This window comes from Oncorhynchus nerka, linkage group LG6 (genome assembly GCF_034236695.1).
Source record: "Oncorhynchus nerka isolate Pitt River linkage group LG6, Oner_Uvic_2.0, whole genome shotgun sequence".
In the NCBI taxonomy this organism is placed as follows: Eukaryota; Metazoa; Chordata; class Actinopteri; order Salmoniformes; family Salmonidae; genus Oncorhynchus; species Oncorhynchus nerka.
The window spans coordinates 43,758,817-43,781,895 of record NC_088401.1 but is presented as its reverse complement, the minus strand read 5'-3'; the positions used below and the strand labels follow the sequence as shown (position 1 = coordinate 43,781,895).

Below are 23,079 nucleotides of genomic sequence, written 5' to 3'. Positions count from 1 at the left end.
CGCTCCTCCGCTCTCTCCACTGGCTTCCAGTTGAAGCTCGCATCCGCTACAAGACCATGGTGCTTGCCTACGGAGCTGTGAGGGGAACGGCACCTCAGTACCTCCAGGCTCTGATCAGGCCCTACACCCAAACAAGGGCACTGCGTTCATCCACCTCTGGCCTGCTCGCCTCCCTACCACTGAGGAAGTACAGTTCCCGCGCAGCCCAGTCAAAACTGTTCGCTGCTCTGGCCCCCCAATGGTGGAACAAACTCCCTCACGACGCCAGGACAGCGGAGTCAATCACCACCTTCCGGAGACACCTGAAACCCCACCTCTTTCAGGAATACCTAGGATAGGATAAAGTAATCCTTCTCACCCCCCTTAAAAGATTTAGATGCACTATTGTAAAGTGGCTGTTCCACTGGATGTCTTAAGGTGAACGCACCAATTTGTAAGTCGCTCTGGATAAGAGCGTCTGCTAAATGACTTAAATGTAAATGTAATTATTATTATGTTTTACCTGCTGATAAAAATCCAATGTCAACATGTTTTTTGAAAGCCTAAGAAAATACAGTACAACATTGTATTCAAAGTTTATATATAAAAAAATATATAATTGAACAAAAACACAAACACAACTACTCACAATAAAGATGTTCTCAGCATACAAGGCAATCAACTATAAAATACAATGCAAGCATTCACAACACAATTTAAAAAAAAATTGATACACAATTCAGGTCACTGACTTGAATTCAATCTATCATCAATTTGTCCTGGTATTTTTTAGCATACAATAATGTTTTCCCTACTGGGTGATAGCTGTCAAAAGACAGCTGAGAATGGGTCTGAGGCAATCCAGAAACTGCATTCCACCAAAAGGAGGTGATCACTGGTGGATGCATCCATTTCAAACATGGTGTTGGGGGAAATCAATAACCCAGGCCTTTCCACATTATCCTCTCAACCACCAAGGACATTTAGGCCATTTCAAGGTCAACTGATGTATCCATTTTCATCATCTTGGGAGTTACTTGGCAAGAGTCCTAGAACATAAAGAAAATTTAAAAAACACACAATGAACTCCAAATGTGTTTGCTAAGTGTCCAATGGTGCTTTACTACAATGTCTTTGAACACAGACTAATAGTTTCCTTCAAATATGCCTAGACTGGATAATGAACTTACTGCTTGAGACAAAGAGGCCTTGCTGACTTTAGGAGGCTGTGCACTTGAGTCGGAATCCAGCTCAGGGAAGTCTAGCTCAATATCCATTACATCATCCAAGTCAACCTCATATCTAAATGACACATGAAACAAATACTAACTGCATTACAAACATGACTTGGTTTGAGTAAGATGTCTGACACAAAGGGGTTGTCTTTCATGAAGAATATACAGTGCATTTGGAAAGCATTTCAGACCCCTTGACTTTTCCACTTTAAGGTACAGCCTTAATCTAAAATGTATTAAAATAGCATTTTTTCCTCCCTCAATCTACACACACACCCCATAATGACAAAGCAAAAACAGTTTAGAAAATGTTTAAAAATGTAAAAACTGTAAACTCACATAAGTAGTCAGACCGCTTACTCAGTACTTTATTGAAGCACCTTTGGCAGCGATTACAGCCTCAAGTCTTCCTGGGTATGACGCTAAAAGCGTGGCACACCTTTATTTGGGGAATTCCTCCCATTCCTCTCCGCAGATGCTCTCAAGCTCTATCATGTTGGATGAGGAGAGTTGCTGAACAGCAATTTACAGGTCCCTCCAGAGATGTTCGATCAAGGTTCAAGTCCGGGCCACTCAATGACATTCGGAGACTTGTCCTGAAGCCACTGTGCTTAGTGTGCTTCCCTGCCACTGAAAAACATCCTCACAGCATGCTGCTGCCAACACCATTCCTTCACCAATAGGGATGGTGCAAGGTTTCCTCCAGTAGTGAAGCTTGGCATTAAGGCCAAATAGTTCAATCTTGGTTTCATCAGACCAGAGAATCTTGTTTCCCATGTCTGAGTCTGTAGGTGCCTTTTGGCAAACTCCAACCGGCCGTCATGTGCCTTTTACTGAGGAGTGGCTTCCGTCTGGTCACTCTAACATAAAGGCCTGATTGGTGGAGTGCTGCAGAGATGGTTGTCCTTCTGGAAGGTTCTCCCATCTCCACATAAGAACTCTAGAGCTCGGTCAGAATGACCATCGGGTTCTTGGTCATCTCCATGATTGCTTAGTTTGGCCGGACAGCCAGCTCTTGGAGGTTCCAAACTTATTCCATTTAAGAATGATGGAGGCCACTGTGTTCCCTGACACAATCCTGTCTCAGAGCTCCACTAACAATACCTTCGACCTCATGGCTTGGTTTTTGCTCTGCCATGCATTGTCAACTGTGGGACCTTATATAGCCAGGTGTGTGCCTGGCTATATAAGCCAGGCACACACCTGTCCAATCACAATAAATTCACCATAGCTGGACTCCAATCAAGTTGTAGAAATCAATGGAAACAGGATGCACCTGAGCTCAATTTCGAGTCCCATAGCAAAGGCTCTGTATACTTATAGAAGGTAGTTTTATAAAGTAAATAAGGTAGTTTTATTATTTTTAATAAATTAGCAAAAATGTATAAAAAAACTGTTTGTCTTTGTCATTATGGGGTATTGTGTGTAGATTGAGAGGGGGGGAGGATGAAAAAATAAGGCTGTAATGAAACAAAATGGGGGTCTAAATACTTCCCTTAGGCACTCTACCGTGAGACTAGAGAGATACATTTCTTTGACACACTTCCAAATCCAATTTCAGGATAACTTGTGCTTGTAATTTATGCACAATAGTTGGGGCACAATTCTATTAGAATAGAACATCGTTTCTGTTAAACCATCATCTCAGGTTGCAAGTACAGTATGTCAACATTTAGAGATGGTTTTAAATTCCAGGATATTTGGGGGGTTACATGGCCTGCAGCTCACTGCCCTCCTGGGCTGGGGGGTCCCACGCGTGAATCTTCACCTTCCACAATTTAATCTGCTGGTCCCATGAGCGCCGGCTGTATTTCTTAAACTTGTTAGGAGTTTTAGGATGAACTCCTGGCTGCCTCAAGTGCCTAACAAAACAATGAACAACAAATTGTTTAATACTAACTTCTGACCTAATAGGGTGGTATGTATCCTAACAAGAATTTAATATAAGCATTCACACTGTATTTGACTCACTTGGGTACTTCCTTTATGTATCTGTCGTAGGCGAGTGTGTTCTTCCCATATGTGATCTGTTTCTGCCTCCTCATCAGGACTTCCTCATCCTCCTCCATGACCTCACCAGGGACTGGAGAGTCTCTGGAATCTGAGCTGAAGAGACAGGATACAGATGAATGAATGAAATGCAATGATGGATGTAGCGGTCGTAGAGGTCTGCGTGGGCCTGATTTCTTCATCCCGCATCTTTCCATACCACATTCTGCCCCCTTTTGGTCTGACTCCCACCCGCTATGGCAAGAACTGTTCCCAAACCCAACAGCAGTCCCACAATGTTATTTTAGGCATATGTGACGGAGCTCATTTTGCCAGCAACGGTCCCAGCAATTTTGCATCTTATAGGCAATATCAAATACTCAAAAACAACTTGATAGGTTTAATTACCAGAGATTCGCACATCTGTACTACTGGGCTATATTCAGCAAATAAACTAGATTAACTACATTTCCTTGGAAAGATAACTGCCCCTGTACTTCTCTGTGAATGCATAGGCTATTAAATTGAGGCCACGTGCACACCTGATCTCACAGATATGGCTACTGAACTTGAAGCAACAAGAAAGATGATCACGACACTTGCTACGTTGTGCAGAAAGCCTACCTTTTAGGAAGATGATTAGCAGATAAGAGACAAATAGTAATCAATACTTATTGAAAATGAAAAGGTGCAAATCTCACTCACCATAGTAGCCCAACCTATTCAGGCATTGTGCCTTTCAAACTATGTTTAAATGTTTTGATTGCACCTTGTCTTTCGTTGGTTGAGTGCCGTCCACTTCTTTGCATTATCAATATTTATTTAGACACAAGTAAACTACAATAGTCATATTTAACTTAACTGCCACATGATTATCTGCCCATGTAGGCAGCCTACTCTATTTCAATGAGACCACACATAGGCACACTTGAACTCTCATGCCCAACGATGAGGTAGGTTACTGTAGTTGAAGCAGCAAATAATGAATAATACAAAAAAATAAGTGTTTTTAATACAATACGTAGGCTAACAAATACAGGCAGAAAAAGGACCGTTTCCAAATCATCTGAGACAAAAATATTTCCATCCCAAAGTCATGTGTCTGACAGCCTGTTGCTGCGGCATAAAAACGCAGCTCGTGCCGCACTGATCTGTCGGGACCCGCGGGAATGCAGCCCTCTAGCCGAGTGACAGCCTGTGCCATCAAGCCAACTCCTTGTCACGCCAAACATTATCTGTTGGCTTAAAAATGAGCCACAGAGTTGGCAAGAGGACAAACAGATCTGGGACCAGGCTAGCATGCTAAATTCAAAGTAGAAGACATCATTATTCAAACAAACCTCCCTGAAGAATTCTTCCGTTCCCTTGGACCAAACTCTGTTGCCAGTGTCCTCCTCCTGTAACTAAAAGAAACAATACCATAACACAATTGAAAGATTTTAGTCATATGCATGTACAACGGGGAAATCTGCAGGGACTGCTGACCGTTGCATGTCACAACAGACGCTTGAGCACATTTCGTCTCCACTTCACGCTCCCAGTCCATGCATCTGGGAACTGGACCTTCACTTTCAGGAGTGGTACAACTGAAAGAAGAATGACATGCATCATTAATTATGAGTATTATTATAATTATGTACACTTTTGAGTATACAGTTCATTCGTATTCAGACCCAGTCACTTTTCCCACATTTTGTTATGTTAAAGCCCTATTATAAAATGCCCCATCCCCCCTCAATATCCCAAAATGACAAAGCGAAAAAGTACATTTCTTGCAAATGTATTAACAATAAAAAAAACAGAAAAACCTTATTAACATAAGTATTTAGACCCTTTGCTATGAGACTTGAAATTAAGCTCAGGTGCATCCTGTTTCTATGAACAATCCTTGAGATGTGCCTACCAAAAAAATTCTGCAGAATTGAAGGTCCCCAAGAACACAAGCTTGAAACCACCAAGACTCTTCCTAGAGCTGCCCACCCGGCCAAACTGAGATATCAAGGGAGAAGGGCCTTGGTCAGAGAGGTACCAAGAACCCGATGGTCACTAACAGAGTGCCAGAGATAAGAGAACGTTCCAGAAGGGCAACATCTCTGCAGCACTCCACCAAATCAGGCCTTTATGGTTGGAGTGGCCAGTCGGAAGCCACTCCACAGTAAAAGGCACAACAGCCTGCTTGGAGTTTGTCAAAAGGCACCTAAAGACTCTCAGGCCATGAGAAACAAGATTCTCAGGTCTGATGAAACCAAGATTGAACTCTTTGGCTGAATGCTAAGCATCACATCTGGATGAAAACAGGCACCACTCATCACCTGGCCAATACCATCCCTACTGTGAAGCATGGTGGTGACAGCATCATGTTGTTGGAAAGTTTTTCAGTGGCAGAGTCTGGGAGACTAGTCAGGATTGAGGGAAGATGAACAGAGCAAAGTACAGAGAGATCCTTGATGAAAACCTGTTCCAGAGCACCCAGGACCTCAGACTGGGGAGGTTCACCTTCCAACAGGACAACGACCCTAAGTACACAGCCAAGACAATACAGCAGTGGCTTCGGGACAAGACTCTTGAATGTCTGAGTGGCCCAGCCAGAGCCCAACCTGATCAAATATCTCTGGAGACCTGAAAAATTGCTGTGCAGCGACGCTCCCAATCCAACCTGACAGAGCTTGAGGGGAACTGCAGACAAGACTGGGAGAAACTCCCCAAATACAGGTGTAACAAGCTTGAAGCATCATACCCCAGAAGACTCGAGGCTGTAAACGCTGCCAAAGGAGCGTCAACAAAAGTACTGAGAAAAGGGTGTATATACTTACGTAAATGTTATGTTTATTTTTAAAACATTTGCTAAGATTTGTAAAAAGCTGTTTTTGCATTGTCAGTATGGGGCATTGTGTGTAGATTGATGAGGTGAAAAAACGATTTAATCAATTTTAGAATAAGGCTTTGAACACAAAAGTGAAGGGGTCTGAATACTTTTACAAATGCACTGTGGTGTGTAATATCTATATATACACACACAGTGGATTGCGAAAGTATTCACCCCCCTTGGCATTTTTCCTATTTTGTTGCCTTACAACCTGGAATTAAAATTGATTTCTGGGGGTTTGAATCATTTGATTTACACAACACGCCTACCACTTTCAAGACGCAAAATATTTTATTGTGAAACAAGAAGACAAAAAAAAACGACTCCTTCCCGTGCATAACTATTCACCCTCCCCAAAGTGAATTATTTACAGCTGCAAATCTCTTGGGGTGTCTCTATAGGCTTGAAACATCTAGCCACTGGGATTTTTGCCCATTCAAGGAAAACTGCTCCAGCTCTTTCAGGTTGGATGGGTTCCACTTGTGTACAGCAATCTGTAAGTCATACCACAGTTTCTCAATTGGATTGAGGTCTGGGCTTTGACTAGGCCATTCCAAGACATTTAAATGTTTCCCCTTAAACCACTCGAGTGTTGCTCATTGTCCTACTGGATGGTGAACCTCGGTCCCAGTCTCAAAACTCTGGAAGACACAGGTTTCCCTCAAGAATTTCCCTGTATTTAGCACCATCCAACATTCCTTAAATTCAGTTTCCCAGTCCCTGCCAAATGAAACACATCTCCACAGCATGATGCTACCACCACCATGCTTCACTGTGGGGATGGTGTTCTTGGGGTGATGTGAGGTGTTGGGTTTGCGCCAGACAGTGTTTTCCTTGATGGCTAAAAAGCTACATTTTAGTCTCATCTGACCAGAGTACCTTCTTCCATGTTTGTGGAGTCACCCAGACGCCTTTTGGCGAACACCAAACGGGTTTGCTGATTTGTTTCTTAAACAATTACTTTTTTTCTGGCCACTCGTCCGTAAAGCCCAACTCTATGGAGTGTATGGCTTAAAGTGGTCTTATGGACAGATACTCCAATCTCCGCTATGGAGATTTGCAGCTCCCTCAGGGTCGTCTTTGGTCTCTGTTGCCTCCCTGATTAATGCCCCCCTTGCCTCGTCCGTGAGTTTGTTTATTTTACCTTTATTTAACTAGGCAAGTCAGTTAAGAACAAATTCTTATTTTCAATGACGGCCTAGGAACAGTGGGTTAACTGCCTGTTCAGGGGCAGAACAACAAATTTGTACATTGCAACCTTCCGGTTACTAGTCCAACGCTCTAACCACTAGGCTACCCTGCCGCTTGTAACGTCCTACCAAAGAAGACTCGAGGCTGTAATCGTGGCCAAAGGTGCTTCAACAAAGTACTGAGTAAAGGATGTGAATCTTTATGTAAATGTGATATTTGCAGAAATTTCCCTTTTTTCTTTGTCATTGTGGGGTATTGTGTGCAGAGTTTCTCCCACTATTCTCTGCAGATCCTCTCAAACTCTGTCAGGTCGGATGGGGAGCATCGCTGCACAGCTATTTTCAGGTCTTTCCAGAGATGTCGATTTGGTTCTAGTCACGGGCCACTCAAGGACATTGAGACTTGTCTCGAAGCCACTCCTGCATTGTCTAGACTGTGTGCTTAGGGTTGTTGTCCTGTTGGCACCTTCACCCCAGTCTGAGATCCTGGGTGCTCTGGAGCAGGTTGTAATCAAGGATCTCTGTACTTGGCTCCGTTCATCTTTGCCTCAATCCTGACTAGTCTCTCTGTCAGAGTGACCATCGGGTTCTTGGTCACCTCCCTGACCAAGGTCTTTCTTCCCAATTGCTCAGATTGGCTGGGCAGCCAGCCCTAGGGATAGTCTTGGTGGTTCCATACTTCTTCCATTTAAGAATGATGGGAGGCCACGGTGTTCTTGGGGACCTTCAATGCTGCAGAATCTTTTTGGTACCTTTACCCAGATCTGTGCCTCGACAAAATCCCGTCTCGGAGCTCTACGGGCAATTCCTTCGACCTCATGGCTTGGTTTTTGCTCTGACATGCACGGTCAACTGTGGGACCTTATATAGACAGGTGTGTGCCTTTCCAAATCATGTACAATCAATTGAATTTACCACAGGTGGACTCCAAGTTGTAGAAACATCTCAAGGATGATCAATGGAAACAGGGTGCACCTGAGCTCAGTTGAGTCTCATGGCAAAGGGTCTGAATACTTATGAAAATAACTTTTTTTTTTTTTACTTTAAACATTTGCAAAAATTTCTAAAAACCTTTCACTTTGTCATTATGGGGTATTGTGTGTAGATTGCTGAGGATTTAATTTAATCCATTTTAGAATGAGGCTGTAACGTTAAAAAAAAAGTGGAAAGGGTCAAGGGGTCTGAATACTTTCCGAAGGCACTATATCTATGCGCGTGCACACTGAGGTTTGAATAAATACTGTGTAATTGTGAACATAATGCCATTTTAGTGTAAGAGCTGTTTGAAAAGACCACCTGCAATTTGGCCTTCCATGGTGATATAAGTAGTTAATAGACCAATAAGGAAGAGTTCCAAACCTCTGAAAACAACAGCTAATTATCAGTTTTCGCCTCCCCACTCAGACCACTCTGACAGTCCTAGCACAATTCTTGCTTGAGAAATTGCTCTTTGCTAAGAAGCCATTTGTTTATTATTTTAAAATGTTTAATTGTTTTCCAGAAATAAGAGATCAAAACAGCCGCATTGGACTTTTACAGCAAGTTTTCTGCAATTCCACCCATTTTGCCAAGTGTGCGCTACAAGTTATTTGTGGAGGAGTACAAAGGACGGGCTACAGAGAGGCTGAGTTGAGAATGACATTAGGGCCAGCAAGCCAACTGCACCACCATCGATCATCTGGCATCACCAAACAATCCTACTCCAGTGGGTTGCCAAAAGCACCAGCCTCCGCCATGAGCAAGGAACTCTCTGAATATGGCTTCATCACTATAATGTCAGTTTTGTTAATCTACCTAATTGTTAATACTTTTTCCCCTTCATCTGTAAGCCTATACTGCAATTCCGCTTTTAGCTGTTAATGTGTAGTTAATAAGATTAAATTAACCAAAGTTCTACAAGCCGTCTCCCCAGAAGAACACGGATTTGTCTCAAAATACCTGAAAATGACAGATGTCAGTGAAATGACAGTGAAATGCCTGTGAAATGCTTACTGCAAACTCAAAGCCCAACTATGCAATAATCAACAATGTATTACTAGAACAAAAATCAAGAGCAATAAGAAACAAAGTAAGCATTCTGTATACAGGAAATATTTAAAAAGTCAGTTCTAATACCATATTTCAGGGATGCAACCTGGTGAGGGCCCAAAAAGGTGCAACTTTTTTTTGTACTGAAACATGAAAAAAATATCCTGCTAGGGGGAAATGCAAAAGAAAACAAAGAAAATGATCTACATGACCAGTCTTTGTGTATAAAATAAAGAGTGGTTAACGTGAACCTAATTCATAGCTAAAAAAAATGTAAAGAAAGCAATCCAATGTTATTTGATGCATAGACTTTACTGCAAATGACAAGTCTTGAGAAAAAAAACAATACACTAATATTGCAGTTACCCATGACAGCCCGAATGCTTGTGACCACACACCCACACACACCTAAATATTGCACCTGGGGAGAAAAAAAATCTAAAGTAGAAAAACAATGAAACAAACAGGCATTCAATTTTTGCTTTATTATAGTGGCCACTATAGTAGACATCAATCACACAAGGCTACATGTGTGCAAATACAACATTCACTGGGTAAAACATTTCAATAATCCCTCACTCACACAAGTGTTACTGTCAAGTTCAACACAAAAGCAATATCTTTGGGATACACTGCACATGATTACATTGTAAACGTTTTGCTTGTGGACATCTGTTCTACATGTGCAGCAGAACACGATACCCTTTGTTGGCATAATTGATCTCTTTCAGGCAGAGTACACCTGGCATAACCCTTTTTTCTCCACTGTATTGAAAAAGTGAGAAAGAAGGAAAGTATGTGGTGTTCCTTTCACCTCTATAGTGGCATCCAGTTTAAGCTAGGCACAGCTCCAGCTAAACTTGTTTAACAAGCAACGCCTCATTTTCACCTAATTCTCTCATTTTGAAAATTAACCAAATACTGTAGAGGGAAAACATTACTGTTAGTTCATTAGCTAGTTAACATGTCACACAGATTGCCAGGCTTCAGTAAGCAACTAACATGTTATAACCTGAGGAACGGCAATGTCACAAGTTAATACTATAGAGAATTGGATAGGTTACTAACGTTAGCTCATTGATGTCATAACGTTAGCTAGCTACCTGGCTACCCCTACCAACAGCTCTGCACACCCCGCAGCAACTTTCCCAAGCCCCGCCCCCCTTCTCCTTGACCAAAATCCAGATAGCTGAAGTTCTGAAAGAGCTGCAAAATCTGGATCCCGACAAATCAGCTGGGCTAGACAATCTGGACCCTCTAAAATTATCCGCCGACATTGTTGCAACCTCTATTACTAGCCTGTCCAACCTCTTCTATCATCTGAGATCCCTAAAGATTGGAAAGCAACACCCACCCGCAGCACGCGCTCCAGCAGGTATATTTCACTGGTCATCACCAAAGCCAACACTTCCTTTGGCCGCCTTTCCTTCCAGTTCTCTGCTGCCAATGACTGGAACAAATTGCAAAAATCACTGAAGCTCGAGTCTTGTATCTCCCACTCTAACGTTAAGCATCAGCTGTCAGAGCTACCGATCACTGTTCTTGTACACAGCCTATCTGTAAATAGCACACCCAACTACCTCATCCCCATATTTTTGTTGTTGCTCTTTTGCACACCAGTATCTCTACTTGCACATCATCATCTGCACATCTATCACTCCAGTATTAATGCTAAATTGTAATTATTTCGCCACTATGGCCTATTTATTGCCTTACCTCCCTAACCATACTACAGTTAAACACACTGCACATAGATTTTTCTATTGTGTTATTGACTATATATGTGTGTTATCCCATGTGTAACTCTGTTGTTGTTTTTGTCACACTGCTCTGCTTTATCTTGGCCAGGTCGCAGTTGTAAATGAACTTGTTCTCAACTGGCCTACCTGGTTAAATAAAGGTGAAATAAAAAAATATATATATATTATATCAGTAAAGTTGGCTAATGTTGCTCTGGCTAGCTATGGGATAATTCGATCCAAGATGCTTAACAATGCTAACAATACTTGTTCCACCACACTTTCTACATCACCTCAAACTTTCCAAATTCCAATTGTTTTTCAGTTCCAGCTCATGAAGTATGCTTCATCACCTTCTCACCCCTGTCTCCCTGGTCAGGCTTCTCACCTACCTCTTCATTATCGTTCAGGGGACACGATACTGTAAGTTAACTGGAAAACTGCCTTAAGCACTGACGCTGTAACAAGCACATTGGTGGTCTCTTCTCTTTTCGGGTGCTGCATTCTGTTATGTGAACAATTGGCTTAGCCTTGGATACAGCCAGTATTGCTCCAAACGCGCATCACTTTTCTCATCGGATCTACACTAATCACGTAGGTCACCTATTTCCTATTCAAAACTGGGAATTTCACTGACAGGTGACTAGTTTGTATCCATGATATTTACATGTGCAGGGAAATTGGAGTGATGGAGGTAGATACATATAGTAAGGTGACTAGGCAACAGGATATAAGAAACAGTAGCAGCAGCTTCCATGTGAGTGGGCGTGCAGTCAGTAGAAATGTATGTGCATATGTGTGAGTGAGAAATATGTGTGAGTGAGAAAATGGAGTGAGTGTTTGTGTGTGTTGGAGTGACAGAGTGTGTGTGCATGTTGGTGTAGGGCCCTGTGAGTGTGCAGAGATTGAAATAAAAGGTCAATAAAGATACAAGGTAAACTCGGTCCGTGTAGCTATTTTGTTGGCTATTTATCAGTTATATTGCTTGGGGATAGAAGCTGTTCAAGAGCCTGTTGGTGTCAGACTTGTTGCACCGGTAACTCTTGCCGTGCAGCAGCAAATAAAATAGTCTATGGCTTGGGTGGTTGGGTCTAACAATTTTCCGGGCCTTCTTTTCACACCACCTGATATAGAAATCCTGGATGGCAGGGAGCTCGGCCCCAGTAATGTGCTGTGCTGTCCGCACAACCCTGTGTAGTGGCATGCGATGGAGGGCGGTGCTGTTGCCATACCAAGCAGTGATGCAGCAAAGATGTGGTGTGAAAAGGACACATCAAACCACACCACTTCTTCCTAGCATTTTGGATTGCTTATTTTTCACAGCAATATTCAGGGTGAAATACATGGGGAACATTTGCCAACCTATTGTTAAAAAGTTACCCTCATTTACGGTTTTCACAGGACAGGCTACTTCATTTATAGCTCTCAAGAGCAGCGTCCCAAATGGCACCCATGTCCCTATAAAAGTGCACCACTTTTGACCAGGGCTCATAAGGCTCCTATCAAAAGTAGTGCATCATGGAGAAAATAGGGTGCCATCCAGGACGTACTCAAGGGCCCAACAGCAACTTAACCTAAAATATTGGTCTCTGATACCTCCCAACTGAGCAGTCAATCTTGTCTTATGGTCATTTAATATAATTTCAATTACTTTCTGACTGCACCCCTTTAGATTTGAACAGAACCGTTCTTACATGTTGGCCCATACTAGAAGTGATCAGAAATGGACTTTTTGGACCTGAATGACAAAACATTAAGGAGATAGAGGTGCTCAAGTTGACCCATTTTGCACACCCCACCCTACAATAAGACATCCATGACTTCATCACTGAAAAATATCAATGGCTGAGTTTGATATCATTTGGAAACTTAAAAATAGGGTTGTCAAACTATTTAAAATTCTTTAAATTATGTAATTAATCTTTAACATCAATTATCTAAAAACTCAGATTTATTTCATGTTCACATATGTTGTAGCTTAGACCTTATTTTCCTATTTTACATCAGAGGTGTTTGTTGTGCCCACCATTCTCTTGAATAGCTTACCAACAGGGTTGTCATGATAAACGAAATTGACATTTCAAATGGTTGACATTACAAAGATGGTTGGGGGTCCACACAACAGAAAATGTTGACGAGTGGGAATATCCATTGTTTTAACTCTTTCATAGGAACCCTGATGAACTCTCAGAAATATAGATAACAGAATAGAAATTCCCATTCAAGTTTGAATTCAACGGTGGGTAGACTGGCAGACATCTTTCTGGTAGTAATTTAAACTTAAATTTCAATGGTGTACCAGGCTGCCAACTACACTGTAGTGGTCTGAAGGGATAGGTTCATTTTATATATTCTCTTTCTATGATTGAAATGACACCCACCATGTATTCAAGAGAATGCTGCATCTCAACCGATGATGGGCACAACAAACATCCCAGACAACATAAAATAGGGTCTAAGCTGTAACTTATGTGAGAACGAGAAAAGGCTGAGTTTACACCTTTAAAAATTGTTTACGCTAAAGCAGTTATGAAATTGCACCTTTTATTACTTTTTTTTATTCAAGATACTATAAACTTATTTGACAACCCTGTTTGTAAGCTTTCAAATGGTAAACTCAATAGTTTATGTTTTTCACTGATGAAGACATTGATGTCTCATGTAGGGAGGGGTTAGCTTTCGAAAACCCATGCTGAGATTCGCATCGCCCAAAGTTGGCTGTGAGCGAACTACAATTCCAACACTGTCTTTTAGCGTTTAGAAAAGTCAGCAATCGTCTCGTGAAACAGTTTGAAACATATGCTGGCCTTCTAGGCAGAGTTGCAAAGAAAAAGGCATATCTCAGACGGGAAAGATTAAGATGGGCAAAAGACCAGACACTGGAGAGAGGAACTCTGCCTAGAAGGCCAGCATCCCGGAGTCGCCTCTTTACTGTTGACGTTGAGACTGGTGTTTTGCGGGTACTATTTAATGAAGCTGCCAATTGAGCACTTGTGAGGCGTCCGTTTCTCAAACTAGACACTAATGTACTTGTCCTCTTCCTCAGTTGTGCACTGTGGCCTCCCACTCCTCATTCTATTCTGGTTAGTGCCCGTTTGTGCTGTTCTGCGAAGGGAGTAGTACACAGCTTTGTACGAGACCTTCAGTTTCTTGGCAATTTCTCGCATGGAATAGCCTTCATTTCTCAGAACAAGAATAGACTGATGAGTTTCAGGTCTTTGTTTCTGGCCATTTTGTTTCTGGCCATACTCAACTAGTCTAAAGGCCAGTTTTATTGCTTCTTTAATCAGATCAATAGTTTTCGGCTGTGCAAAATAGTTTTCTGATGATCAATTAGCTTTTTAAAATTATAAACTTGGATTAGCTAACAACGTGCCATTGGAACAAAGGAGTGATGGTTGCTGATAATGGGCCTCTGTACGCCTATGTAGATATTCCTTTTTTTATTTTTTATTATCTGCCGTTTCCAGCTACAATAGTCATTCACAACATTAACAATGTCTACACTGTATTTCTGATAAATTTGATGTTATTTTAACGGACAATTTTAATTTCCCTTTCTTTCAAGAACAAGGACATTTATAAGTGACCACAAACTTTTCAACAGTAGTGTAGATAGCGTCTACCAATGGGCTAGGATGGGGTATTCAAAACGGGTCAACTTTGAGCACCTCTATCTCCTGAACATTTTGGCATTTAGGTCCAGAAAGTCACTTTCTGACAACTGCCAATGGCAAACATGTTCAGAAGGTTTATTTATGGAATGACCCCTTACCTAATACGTCTGATATCAGTGTGTCTGTGGTTGACATTACTCTTCTTCAGATCACTGGTGGAGTCCATGTCCTCATTTGATCTCATACTGCCATCAGCTACACGTTTCCGGTAGTTATACCGCTTCAAAGGGCCTCTATTCCTAGAAACAATGAAACACAGATCAACAAGACTGAAATATCATGCCATTGTCAAGTACATCATTTCTAAAGCAATTCACATTAAACAGCTGCACATTCATTATGTTCCCCATTTTTGACCTTTATTTAACTACGCAAGTCAGCTAATAACAACAAATTCTTATTTTCAATGACATCCTAACTTGCCAGCAGCATACCACCCTGCATACCACTGCTGGCTTAATTTTGAAGCTAAGCAGGGTTGATCCTGGTCAGTCCCTGGATGGGAGACCAGATGCTGCTGGAAGTGGTGTTGGAGGGCCAGTAGGAGGCACTCTTTCCTCTGGTCTAAAAATATCCCAATACCCCAGGGAAGGGATTGGGGACACTGCCCTGTGTAGGGTGCCGTCTTTCGGATGGGACGTTAAACGGGTGTCCTGACTCTCTGAGGTCATTAAAGATCCCATGTCACTTATCGTAAGAGTAGGGGTGTTAACCCCGGTGTCCTGGCTAAATTCCCAATCTGGCCCTCAAACCATCACGGTCACCTAATAATCCCCAGTTTACAATTGGCTCATTCATCCCCCTCCTCTCCCCTGTAACTATTCCCCAGGTCGTTGCTGCAAATGTTATTTTATTTATTTTTATTTGACCTTTATTTAACCAGGTAGGCAAGTTGAGAACAAGTTCTCATTTACAATTGCGACCTGGCCAAGATAAAGCAAAGCAGTTCGACAGATACAACGACACAGAGTTACACATGGAGTAAATGAGAATGTGTTCTCAGTAAATTTACCTGGTAAAATAACAGATAAATACATGTTTAAAAACTGCCTTGTTCAGGGGCAGAACGACAGATTTTTACCTTTTCAACTCGGGGATTCGATCTTACAAACCTTCAGTTAATAGTCCAATGCCCTAACCACTAAGCTACCCTTTGCTGTAATTGATTCTTATAAATCACTAGACTCAACAGTGGAGACACTAGTAGCTATGTCAAGTTACACTTCGTTAACTTGTTGTGATGCTTCACACAATGTTTACTACAATAGGTGCTTCGGAGCCGCATAGTATGAGCGCGAATTGGTACGCAACCTAGCTTAATATAGCAAGCTAACTTTAGTAGCTAGTTATCTAGCAATTGTTGCATTCAAACGACACGTACATTTGAAGGGAAAACAGTTATCAAGTTGGCAAGCTAGCTAGCTGCATAAACAATGCAATGGTTTGCAAATGCCTTTATATTCAGCTACCGAGCCATGCTAAGTTAGCTAGCTGATTAGCTAGCCAGCAGTAATGTTAGTTAACTAACCTTAACACCTGTTCAAAATATTGGTAAGATGTCTAACATGCACCACGTAGCCAATACCATTGTCTTATAAACATGCACAACAGTAACGTTAATGCAATAAATGCTAATCAATTTATTACGCAACATTAGATGGAAAACTTACCTAGCAAAGAACATTTAGCTAGCCAGCACCAGTGTTCTTGATTTCGCGTGAGTAAGGAGAAGACTGGTGCGAGAGAAATCTAACTGACCAAATGTATTTTAAATAACTTTTTATATATAAAGTACCCTTACAAATCATGACAACTCACCTATTTTCATCTCCGTTATAGTCAGCGTCAGTTCGTCTAGACTTGTGACGAAGCCATTTGCTACTGCCTCTGCTTCTTCTTCTTCGATGGGGTTTAACGGCGATTGGCATCCAATGTTAATGGTGCATGGACGGGGTATTAAATAATAACTTTTAAAAAACATTCCGGGAAAGGGGTAAAATTATATCATACAAAATAAAACACGTAAGATAAAAAAGATTACAAAATAAAATAAAACAGTCACACTTCTTCAATCACAGTCCACTCCAAAATGCATCCCTACGGCTCATGGGCCTGTGATGGGGCTACATTAACAGACAGAATATCTTGCACCACCTTGGCTGTAAAATCACTAAGACCCCCAAAACGTTCAGTGGCATTCACAATGATTCCAATTTTCTTAGACTTCTTCCCCACTTGTGCTGTACAGTTTATGACCATTGCAATAAATAATACAAAGTCCAACATGTAGCATTTCACTATCCCTCATTTGATGAAAAACCTTCACTGGTCTTGGTGGCTCTACAACCATTGCTTTTTCACCGGCACTCGTTCCTTCCAATTTTCTCACCGCCTCCAGATAGGAAACACTGCTTAAACCTCATTATCCTTCACCCTAGTATGGCACTTCAAGAATTCTGGCGCATGTTCACCTCCACAGTTGCAGCATTTCCCTTCATCTGGCATACGATATCCTTCCCTTCTGTACATACTTGACACATGACCAAATATTTTACATTCATGACACTGAAGGGGCTTGAGCACAAAAGCTCTTACAGGGTATCTCATGAATCCTAACTTCATATGAGAAGGGAGAGACTCTTTATAAAAGAACATTAGCATGGTGGAAGAAAACGTATTGTCTCCGTCCACCATATAAGTCAGTCGACGTGCACCAACCACTTCAGTTATATTCTCTGCCTTTCATTTCTTGCGCCACCCCAGAAATAACCCCCTTGATAGGCGCCCTGCCACGACAACCCATGCAGGAAACATTCCACTCCAATATCTTTTTGAGCACACGCTTCTTCTGCTCCGCAGACACACAAAATAATCAAAATAAGTAGCATTCATCCAAACCCTGACTCTGACCAAAAACGAGTCTAGTGGTTTCCTATTTTCCAACATAGCTTTCTTTACTTCTTTTGTTTCCCTTTTTCTTCGCCACTGTAACCCACTCATTCTCATGTTCTGTACTATTAGCTTCACTTGACTCACTAGCAGTTTCAAACAAAACCTCAATGAAAGTCTCCCCTCTCTCATCTAAAGGGTAGAGAGGTCAAAAACGAATATACTGTAACGACCCTGGGTTTACAAGCGCGGAATCGACCCTGCCGTACGAGCATGCTTTTGCGGCACAGTCGATAGCGCGCCGGACCTCGGGCTCAAAGGTCGAGGGTTCGAGACCTGCTCCCTGCTGTTTCATTACAATACATTTTATTCTATAGTCGTAGCTAAATGCAGGACTAGCTAGTAACATTAGCTGATACTACGTCTTCTTCTTTGAGATTGGGTTGGTGGATCGCATCCAACTTTTAATTTGAATACACCGCCACCTACTGTACTGGAGTGTGAGGCCAGTCATGGCCTACCTACATTAAATTTAAATAAAATCAAATGTTATTGGTCACATACACATATTATTCCAGGTGTAGCGAAATGATTGTGTTCCTAGCTCCAACAGTGCAGTAGTATCTAACAAGTCACAACAATACACATAAATCTAAAAGTAAAAGAATTGACTTCAGAAATATATAAATATTAGATTGAGCAGTGGTATTGACTAAAATACAGTATAATAGAATACAGCATATACATGATGAGTAAATCAGTATGTAGACACTATTTAAACATTATTAAAGTAACTAGTGTTCCATTACTAAAGTGACCAGTGAATCCAAGTCTATGCAGCCTCCAAGATGCAGGGTTGCGTAACCGGGTGGAAGCTGGGTAGTATGGCTATTTAACAGTCTGATGGCCTTGAGATAGAAGCTGTTTTTCAGTCTCTCAGTCCCAGCTTTGATGCACCTGTTCTGACCTCGCCTTCTGGATGATAGCGGGGTGAACAGGCTGTGGCTCGGGGGGTTGATGTCCTTGATGATCTTTTTGGCCTTCCTGTGACGTTGGGTGCTGTAGGTGTCCTGGAGGGCAGGTAGTTTTCCCCTGGTGATGTGTTGGGCAGACCACACCCCCCTCTGGAGAACCCTGTGGTTGCGGGCGGTGTAGTCGCTGTACCAGGCAGTGATACAGCCTAACAGGACGCTCTCAATTGTGCATCTGTAAAAGTTTGTGAGGGTTTTAGGGGCCAAGCCAAATTGCTTCAACCTCCTGAAGGTTGTTGCACTGTTGCGCCTTCTTCACCAAACGGGTGGACCATTTCAGTTTGTCAGTGATGTATATACAGAGAAACTTGAAGCTTTCCACCTTCTCCACTGCGGTCCCCATCAATGTGGATAGGGGCGTGCTCCCTCTGCTGTTTCCTGTAGTCCACAATCAGCTCCTTTGTTTTGTTGATGTTGAGTGGGAGGTTATTGTAATGGCACCACTCTCCCAGAGCCCTCACCTCCTCTCTGCAGGCTGTCTCGTCATTGTTGGTAATCAGGCCTGCTGTTGTTGTGTCGTCTGCAAACTTTATGATTGATTTGGAGGCGTGCGTGGCCACGCAGTCATGGGTGAACAGGGAGTACAGGAGAGGGCTGAGCAAACACCCTTGTGGGGCCCCTGTGTTGAGGATCAGCGAAATGGAGGTGTTGTTTCCTACCTTCACCATCTGGGGGCGGCCCGTCAGGAAGTCTAGGACCCAGTTACACAGGGCGAATTTCAGACCCAGGGCCTCAAGCTTAATGATGAGCTTGGAGAGTATTATGGTGTTGAATGCTGAGCTATAGTCAATGAACAGCATTCTCACATAGGTATTCCTCTTATCCAGATGGGAAACTGCAGGCGATTGCATCGCCTGTGGATCTATTGGGGTGGTTAGAACATTGAAGTGGGTCTAGGGTGTCAGGTAAGGTAGAGGTGATATGATCCTTAACTAGCCTCTCAAAGCACTTCATGATGATAGAAGTGAGTGCTGCGGGGGGATAGTCTTTCAGTTCAGTTACCTTTTCTTTCTTGGGTACAGGTACAATGGTGCACATCTTGAAGCAAGTGGGGACAGCAGACTGGGATAGGGAGAGATTGAATATGCCTGTAAACACTCCAGCCAGCTGGTCTGCGCATGCTCTGAGGATGCAGCTTGGGATGCCGTCTGGGCTGTCAGCCTTGCGAGGGTTAACACTCTTAAATGTCTTACTCACGTCGGCCACAGTGAAGGAGAGCCCACAGTCCTTGGTAGTGGGCAGTGTAGGTGGCACAGGGTTGTCCTCATAGCCAGCAAAGAAGGTGTTTAGCTTGTTCAGAAGCAAGACGTCATTGTCCGCGACGTGGCTGATTTTCCCTTTGTAGTCCGTGATTTTCTGTAGACCCTGCCACATACGTCTCGAGCATTTGAATTGCGACTCCACTTTGTTTCTGTACTGATGTTTTGCTTGTTTGATTGCCTAAAGAAGGGAATAACTACACTGTTTCTATTCGGCCATATTCCCAGTCACCTTTTCATTGTTAAATGCGGTGGTTTGTGCTTTCAGTTTTGCACGAATGCTGCAATCTATCTACAGCTTCTGGTTTAGGTAGGTTTTAATAGTCACAGTGGGTACAACATCTCCTATACACTTCCTGATGCACTCAGTCCCGTATCCGTGTATTCGTCGATTTTATTCTCAGAGTCTTCCCAGAACATATCACAGTCCGCGTGATCAAAACAATCTTGAAGCATGGATTCCGATTGGTTAGACCAGCGTTGAATAGGCCTTAGCACGGGTACTTCCTGTTTGAGTTTCTGCATATAGGAAGGGAGGAGCAAAATGGAGTCGTGATCAGGGGGAGGGTGGGGGAGGGCCTTGTAAGCATTTCGAAAAGTTTATTAGCAGTGGTCCAATCTTTTTTTCAGTGTGAGTACTACAGTCAATGTATTGATAGAACTTTGGTATTGTTTTCCTCTCATTTTATTTGTTAAAATTCCCATCTACAATAAATGTGGCCTCAGGATGTGGTTTCCAGTTTGCATAAAGTCCAGTGCAGTTCTTTGAGGGCCGTCGTGGTATCGGCTTGAGCGGAAATATACACGGATGTGACTATAACCAAAGAGACTTCTCTTGGGAGGTAATACGGTCGGCAATTGATTGTGAGGTATTCCAGGTCAGGTGAGAAAAAGGACTTGAGTTTCTGTATGTTATCACAATCACACCATGGGTACTTAATAATGTAACATACTGTACACCCACATTTTTTTCTTCCCAGAGAGTTATTATTCCTGTTTGCGCGATGTACTGAGAACCCAGCTGGCTGTATGGACGGGACAGTACATCCTGATAGAGCCATGTTTCCATTAAACAGAGTATGTTATGATCCCTGATGTCTCTCTGGAAGGAGATCCTCGCCCTGAGCTAATCTACTTTATTATCCAGAGACTGAACATTAGCGAGTAATATACTCGGAAGCGGTGGATGGTGTGCATACCTCCTGAGTCGGACTCAAAGTCCACTCCGAATACCTCTTCTCCTCCGGTGGTGTTTTGGAGCAGCCTCTAGAAAACATTCAATTGCCCTGGGGTGTATGAACAAAGGATCCAATTCGGGAAAGTCGTATTCCTGGTCGTAATGCTGGTGAGTTACCATCGGTCTGATATCCAAAAGTTCTTTCCGGCTGTATGTAATAACACAAAGACATATCTGGGCTAATAATGTTAGAAATTACACACCAAAAAACAAAATACTGCAAAGTTGCTTAGGAGCTAGAAGCAGCGCTACCATATCTGTCGGTGTCATCTTCTGTGGGTTTTATGGCAGACTACAACCCAAAAAGGAGTATTACCGCCACCAACTGGACAGGGCTTTAAAAAACTATGTAAAAAATAAAATCCATACATGAAAAACTAACTTAATCCACTCAAAATAAAACAGAAAAAAACACATTGACAAAACCCCAAAACTCCCACTTCTTCCTTCAATCTCCATATATACGGCTTGTGACAATACTCCAAGCAACTCCTCCGCCGAGAAGTCTTTCAGTCCCAGGAACTGTTCCATAGCATCCACAATAATATCTATTTTCCTGCACTTCCTCTCCACCTTGGCAGCGCCATTAATCACCATAGCTATAAAGGCCACAAAGATCTCCTTCTCAACTTTTAACATATCTGGGTCCTGCTGTTGAACGGCAACCCCTGCAGCCCATTCAGTGTAGGCCTAAGGACTTTTCAGGTGCATCGTTCAAACCCTCAACCCCTTTAACAGCCGCTGAATATGAAATGCTCTGGACAGCCCTGACTTTGGCCACCTCATTCTCTTTTACCCTTGTTGAGCATTCCAGACATTCAAAAGCAGCACTAAGGTCTAGGAGCACGAGGACAGATGCAGAGCCTCGGTCCGATGCCATTAAAATGTCATTTACCACCTTCACAAGTGCCGTCTCAGTGCTATGATGGGGTCTAAAACCAGACTGAAGCATTTCGTAGACATTGTTTGTCTTCAGGAAGGCAGTAAGTTGCTGCGCAACAGCCTTTTCTAAAAAATTTGAGAGGAATGGAAGATTCGATATAGGCCGATAGTTTTTTATATTTTCTGGGTCAAGGTTTGGCTTTTTCAAGAGAGGCTTTATTACTGCCACTTTTAGTGAGTTTGGTACACATCCGGTGGATAGAGAGCCGTTTATTATGTTCAACATAGGAGGGCCAAGCACAGGAAGTAGCTCTTTCAGTAGTTTAGTTGGAATAGGGTCCAGTATGCAGCTTGAAGGTTTAGAGGCCATGATTATTTTCATCATTGTGTCAAGAGATATAGTACTAAAACACTTGAGCGTCTCTCTTGATCCTAGGTCCTGGGAGAGTTGTGCAGACTCAGGACAACTGAGGCTTTAAGAAGCCCTCCTGTTCTCCACTCATTACCTGTATTAACTGCACCTGTTTGAACTCATTACCTGTATAAAAGACACCTGTCCACACACTCAATCAAACAGACTCCAACCTCTCCACAATGGCCAAGACCAGAGAGCTGTGTAAGGATCAGGGAAAAAATTGTAGACCTGCACAAGGTTGGGATGGGCTACAGGACAATAGGCAAGCAGCTTGGTGAGAAGGCAACAACTGTTGGCGCAATTATTCGAAAATGGAAGAAGTTCAAGATGACGGTCAATCACCCTCGTTCTGGGGCTCCATGCAAGATCTCACCTCGTGGGGCATCAGTGATCATGAGGAAGGTGGGGGATCAGCCCAGAACTACACGGCAGGACCTGGTCAATTACCTGAAGAGAGCTGGGAACACAGTCTCAAAGAAAACCATTAGTAACACACTACGCCATCATGGATTAAAATCCTGCAGCGCACGCAAGGACCCCCTACTCAAGCCAGCGCATGTCCAGGCCCGTCTGAAGTTTGCCAATGACCATCTGGATGATCCAGAGGAGGAATGGGAGAAGGTCATGTTGTCTGATGAGACAAAAATAGAGCTTTTTGGAAGA

General features: G+C 42.6%; 1 pseudogene; it reads right to left on the bottom strand.

Moving 5' to 3' along the window:
- Window positions 1-559: 559 nt before the first annotated feature.
- Window positions 560-17,672, bottom strand: LOC115130466 (histone RNA hairpin-binding protein-like; annotated as a pseudogene).
- Window positions 17,673-23,079: the final 5,407 nt, after the last annotated feature.